The sequence below is a fragment of the Talpa occidentalis genome, unplaced genomic scaffold, assembly GCF_014898055.3.
Source record: "Talpa occidentalis isolate TD23 unplaced genomic scaffold, MPIMG_talOcc4v2.1 talOcc4.4, whole genome shotgun sequence".
NCBI lineage: Eukaryota > Metazoa > Chordata > Mammalia > Eulipotyphla > Talpidae > Talpa > Talpa occidentalis.
In genome coordinates, this window is record NW_023604295.1 from 129,886,760 (window position 1) to 129,893,006 (window position 6,247).

The 6,247-nt window shown below is 37.6% G+C and overlaps 1 non-coding gene across 1 annotated transcript; it reads right to left on the reverse strand.

Moving 5' to 3' along the window:
• Nucleotides 1-5,421: 5,421 nt before the first annotated feature.
• On the reverse strand, nt 5,422-5,528 carry LOC119258409 (U6 spliceosomal RNA). Its single transcript, XR_005128252.1, has one exon. It is a non-coding gene; the product is annotated as a U6 spliceosomal RNA (small nuclear RNA).
• Nucleotides 5,529-6,247: the final 719 nt, after the last annotated feature.

A 6,247-nucleotide genomic window follows, 5' to 3' on the forward strand; every position in this document is an offset into this window, starting at 1 on the left:
CACATAAGCAGCAATTGATCTTTAGGTAACTAAAAGGAAGAACAGATTCCCTGGGGAGAAGGTGAAGGCCTTGTGGAGTGAAATGGTTCAGGGAACTGAGAGAAGGGTTGGATGCAGGAGAACGGAAGACAAAGGGGCAGTGGGCCTATGAAGTATGGAAAGAGACTCAAGAACAGACAGTACAAGGCCAGACAATGTCAGGCTCCAGAGGCCAGAAAAAAGATTTGGGTCTTTATCCTGAAAGCACTGAGGCGCATTTAAAGTGTTTCAGACAAGGTGATTAAATATTCAAGTGTTCTTTATGGAAAAAAAAATCTGGAGTGAGTAGGTAAATTTAGTAATGTTAAAATTCCCCACATACAGATACAAGGAGGAAAACGTGCAGTCCTCTGAGAATGGTGCCTCCTAGGATTGTGTACAGCTTGAGGAGCCATAGGTGACAGCTCCTGCAACACAGGGAAATCTTTAAGACCAGAACAAGACTTTCAATCAGTGGTTTATTTTCATCTGCCCAGTAGGGATTACCACTTGGCAGGCATCCTGCACCAGAGCTAATTCCTCTCTGGTTCTGTTTACTGAGACAGAAGCTGACTGAACCCCCAACTGAGTACAAGAGTAATTATCCATATTATATAAAGAAGGTTTTGTTACAAAAAGTCAAACATGCCAACAGTTGGGAGAGCATGCGTTCCATGTACCTGCGCTGGGAAGCCATTGCGTCTCTTGGTGAAGTCATTTAACTTTCATTTTTTGCCTATGCACAAAGCCCTTTTGTTTACTTCCCTGTCAACAATTACTTCAGAAACTTCACCTGGCAGCAGCCCAAATTACGCCTGCTCAGCTGGGGAGAAATTCCACTCTTCGTGGAGACCTTTTACAAGTGGTAATGGTTTTGTATAGACATTTGCAAAGCCTAAGGAGCAGGCACAACTTTGGTAGAATTTATGAAGTGAAGCATTGCTTGATTTGCCATATTTATTTCAGTGGTTCCCCAATTTATGATTAGTAATAGCCATGACAGTGGATCAGCTTGCCTTTACCCCCCTCCGCAATCACCTGTATTGATTGAACATATGTCTAAATGTATTGATTTTCATTCTGAACATCAATATGATGAGCACAGTCAACTATTTATGAAATATTTATGTGCTGGACACTGAACACTGAGAGTTATGCAGACCTTGGTTCTACCATTTATAATCTAAAACAGTTAAAGATACTGACATGGACACTAAAGGCTAAATAGATATAATTTGTTTACATTGAATAAAATAGAATTTGATTTCAACTGTTAAAGGCATGGCAAGAACATTGCTATGTTTACAAACCCATTTAATCCCCCCAGTTACCCTGAAAGATTCTACTTCCCAATCTTCCTTGCAGATGTGGGTGGGGAGGCATATACCTATTGGCTAGGCAATGGAATGAAGGCAGGAATTATTATTTTTTTTAAAGATTTATTTATTCATTTACAATTGCAATCCCCTTATTTTGACCCCAGTCCCTCCCCTCCCGCCCCCTACCCCCCACAGAGTGTCTCTGTTTCATAGTTTTTTGTTGATTTTGATTTTCACTTTCTTACAGTTATTCCTTTTCCTGGTCCCTTATTTACGTTTTCTAGATTCCTGCTATGAGTGAGACCATCCGGTATTTTTCTTTTTCTTTCTGGCTTATTTCGCTGAGCATGATCCCTTCCAGCGTGAAGGCAGGAATTATGACTGATAATTTCAGACTTGGTCATGAGCATCCCTGTGGAAAATTTCACACTCTCCTTTTCCTTCACACAGAAAACCTGAAAACCATCCCTATAGAGCAGAGTATCCAAAATAGAACTCTCTCCCCATCACTTGAAGGAGAGGGGCCCATGAATGCTGCTATTTAGGAATATCCACATTGAGATTTGTTTGAATGGGAGATAAACATTTCTTGTACTGAGATTTGGGGGTTGTCAGGATAGATTGCCCTTATACAAGTTGTTGACACTATTAAATTAGGTCTAAATCTCATTAAAAGGAAAATGTATACATATAAATATCTCATGTCACTTGAATTCCATTCTTGAAACAGCCCAGTTAAGAAGATATCAGTGTTTCCATTTTTAAAGATTGAATAACTTGAGTAAAGTCTTCAGTTAGTGACAATCAGAGGTAGCATTTGTGCGCAGGCTCTCTGACTCTCCATACCTGAACTCTTGGCTTTCACCAGTTACTGGTAAAGTTCTCTGATAAATCCTGCTTGGGATTTGACAGGGAACTATTTGAATCAATTACTGGATGCATCAGAGACTTTCTTCCACACCACCTAATTAAAGTGTCTTATGTTGGATAGGTGAATATTCATTTTTCCCTTATAAAAATTGACCTATAAATGCAAGAAAAGCCTCTCTGCTACTGCCCCAGGATGGAGATTTATGCTGCTTAGGAGAAAGGAATTTTCTTTTCCATAGAGACAAGATGCAATATATATCTTCTCATAAATCATGAACCTTTGGTATTTGCCTATACTCACCATCTGTACAATTTTGAACAGTTGGCCAATTATGTCAATTGACCCAATTTAATAAATTTATTTGCAACTTGAGTTAGATGTCCATTGACTCGCCAAATGAATTAAGTCAGTTTTTCTTTTCAGGTATTCTCTATTCCCATGTGTGCCTGGCATATAGTAAGCACTCAATAAAACTTGGTTCTTCTTTGTGTTATTATCATTATGCAAAGTAATTGATGTTATAGTTGCAAAGGTTTTAGATTGAGAACCTTCTATTAAAATATTTCTGTATTTCTAGTGGCCATTAACCAGGATGTCATTAGAGACTTTGGAAAAGATTAGCTAATGAGCAGCTCAATTCATTAATGAGAAAACTCAGCTGTGCTTTTTCTTCCCTTAATGGCAGATCTTCTTACTCTCCAAGGCGCTATTTAAACCATTAAAATAGCTAATGAGTTCATTACTGTTGTCAGAAAAGTCCCAGCCTGAGCAGATAGCTTCACTAGTAAAGTATTTGTTCCAGTGGAACTTCTTATATGCTAAATAACATCAAAAGAGAATCAAGTAAGACAGCAGAGCAGAGAACTATCTCCAGGATTTCTGGGTCCAAACAGTTCTAAGTGCTATTAAACTTATGCTACATTTTTTTTCAGTCAAATATGCTATTAGAGTCATTCCTTTGTGCAAGGGTCAAAGGTTGAATTAGGGTTGAATTTCTCTATCTTTTTTAGATCAAATAAATACAGAGGCCTTCATTGTCATACTCACACAAAATATATGTCATATCCAGTACAGATTGTTATTGGTGATTAGTAATATATGGCTATGTGCGTGTATAGTTGTACATGCTATATGCTATTTGTTTATAATATGTAATATATAAAATAAAAGTAATAGCATATATACTGTATATTACTATTGCTATATTTTACTAATTAATAATAGCAATTATTTTATTATTTTATAATATATATAAAGATAAAATTAATATCATGCTCAATGTTAATTTCTAGGAGAGTCCACATCTACCAGCTAGAGCTTCCTGGATCCCAGATGGGTCTTGTTTCTGAAGAAGAACAGTATCCAGAATAAATCTGCACAAAAGCTGTCACTGAATTTAGGGATCTCTGAGCTCATTTGTCTTCCATATCATGTAGCTATTTCGGTTTTCAGTGTTCATTCTGCAATGCAGCTGCAGCCCATAAATAGAGGTTTATTGATAATAAATGATCTATTCTAGACAGACCAGGAACATCTTGCTAAAAGCATGTCTAGATGAATAATTGGTGCATGGCAATCCTTGAGAAAACCAGTTTAAGAGTTCATGTGTGTAAGGGATTCTGCTAGGGGTCAAGTTTGCTTGGTGTTCATAAGGAGGAAGAAGTGGTTTATAAACCTACTAATGACCTTTTCCTTTTTCAGAACAAATGAAGTCAAGTGGAATATAAAGCACATTTGAAATAACAGCAGCTGGCAGTTACAATCAGCATTAAGTACCATCAAAGGTCAACCACTTAAGTTCTAACCTGTTTGGAGCTGCAGCAGAGTATTGAAATCACATGGCTTGATTATCATAATGGACCAAACATAAGGTAAATTTAAATAAGTCTTCATATTATTTAAGGAAAAAAGTGTAATTTTTTTCTTTTAATTCAAACTTTTAATTCAACTCATCCCCCTAGAGAAAAACAATTTGTATAATTGTGAGTGTTTTGTCCTATTTGAATGTTTACCTACAAAAGCCCATATTTCAGATCTCAATGTCGGAAAGAATAGTGTGATTAACCCTAGTTTTCATATAATAAATATACTCGTCCTGTATTTTCCCATGTTTTACCTATTCATAGGGTAAAATCAATAGTATTCAATAGTACTATAAACTTAAAAATACTGTGACATAAACTTAAAAATACATGAAAATCTCATGATCAAAAATCAATATTCTGTTTTATAGTAATAAAAAGTTAAATACTGGGAGTAAGAAAAATTGGATATGGCTTGACATATTTGTATTTCACTCATTCCTTACTCTGTGCTCAGGTGGGGACTAACATTAAATTTTTTCACCTTCCCATTTTTCTTTTTTTCTAAAGATGTATTTATTTATGCATACAGAGCTGGGGTGCAGGCCAGAGATGCAGGGCCCGAGAGGATTCACCAGAGACAGATGGGGAGCGGAACAGGCAGATTGACTGAAATACACTGCAGAGGGGAGCAGCAGACGAGGCAGGAGAGGTCTGCTGTGCCATGTGGGTCACCTCCCTGGCCAGGGATCGAACTCGTTCTGCAGTGGCTGCGGATAGCGTCATAGTACTGAGCCTTAACCCCTTGCACCACCAGGGAGGCCCCCACGTCTCCATTTTTCTTTTCTTGGAATGGGTGGAGGGAACATGGTAGCTAAGCTGGTGCTGGGGTCCATGGTGTATCACCCACACCCTTGCTGTAGCTTCCTAAATGGACAGCACCTGCATTCTTTGGGTGAATCAGGGGACTCTGAGTGCTACCTATTACATGCTTTAGCTTTGTTTAGGGTTGAATGCTGGGGAAATGGTAAAGAACCAATGGTATGCCCCATGTTTATTCATTCATTGGTTTAGTCCTACACTATGCTGTGTCTGAGTGCTATGGGAATATAAAGAAATGAAGCATAATTGTACCCTGAAGAAATTTTAATTGCGGTGATAAGATTTGTGCTGGGTTTAGAGTGAAGGTTAGAAGTTTCCCAAATATAATTGAGTGGATAGGGAACAGTATTGTATGTCTAAAAAAAAAAAAAAAGAGCAACTACATTGACATAAATGTGTGACGTTCCAGGTACCTCACTCCTTTGGGGCTTCCCTGAAAGAATTCTGGAATTTCCCCTTCTAGGATGGTCAGCTAGCTTACTTGTTTATTTATTTATTTTTTTAAGGACAATTTACATTTATTTGCTGAAAAAATATGGAACGCTTCATGAATTTGCGTGTCATCCTTGCGCCGGGGCCATGCTAATCTTCTCTGTATCGTTCCAGTTTTAGTATATGTGCTGCCAAAGCAAACACTAGCTTACTTGTTTAAATCTTTGTCATTGATCAGAAGAATGTGCTGGGGAAGCAGTGAAATATTCAAAAGGCAGTGGGCTGTGGAGAAACAGTTCTTTCTCAAAGTTCGGTGTTGTTAAAATCAAAGGGATATGACAAGCTGTTAACCAGGGAAAGTGTAAAGATTAATTTTGAAGAAGGAACCAAATCAAATGACTGAATACTTATATGTATGAGTCACATAATCATGATTGCTTTTGTGTGTGTCTATGATTTTAGTTGTTTCTTTTTTTACCTTAGAGGAATTATTAGTAGAAGGATTATCAATAAACTAGTAGTAAGGTAGTGGCTATAAGGGACTGAAGATGGGAAGGTCTCTATTGAAATAATGACCTTCTGATTCAGTGAGACCCATCTGTTAACCCATCTGCTAACACCAGACATGCCTCCTCGTAGGGCTTAGAATCCTGGGAATTCTACATCATTTGAGCTGATCTACCGACCATAATTAATATCTTCATTTTGGTGCAGTGGAAGTGAGCTTTTTGCAAACTGTGAGCTTATTGATTTTTGAATCCACAAACGTAAAATAGGGTTAAGATTTAAATAAAATCTGAGATTAGTGAACTCACTGTGTTCAAATGGATATCCAAAATATATGAGTAATAAAATGCTGGACACAAACTCACAGAAACACAAGGGAAGGCAGCTTTGGACGAACAGCTGGGCAGATACTGTGG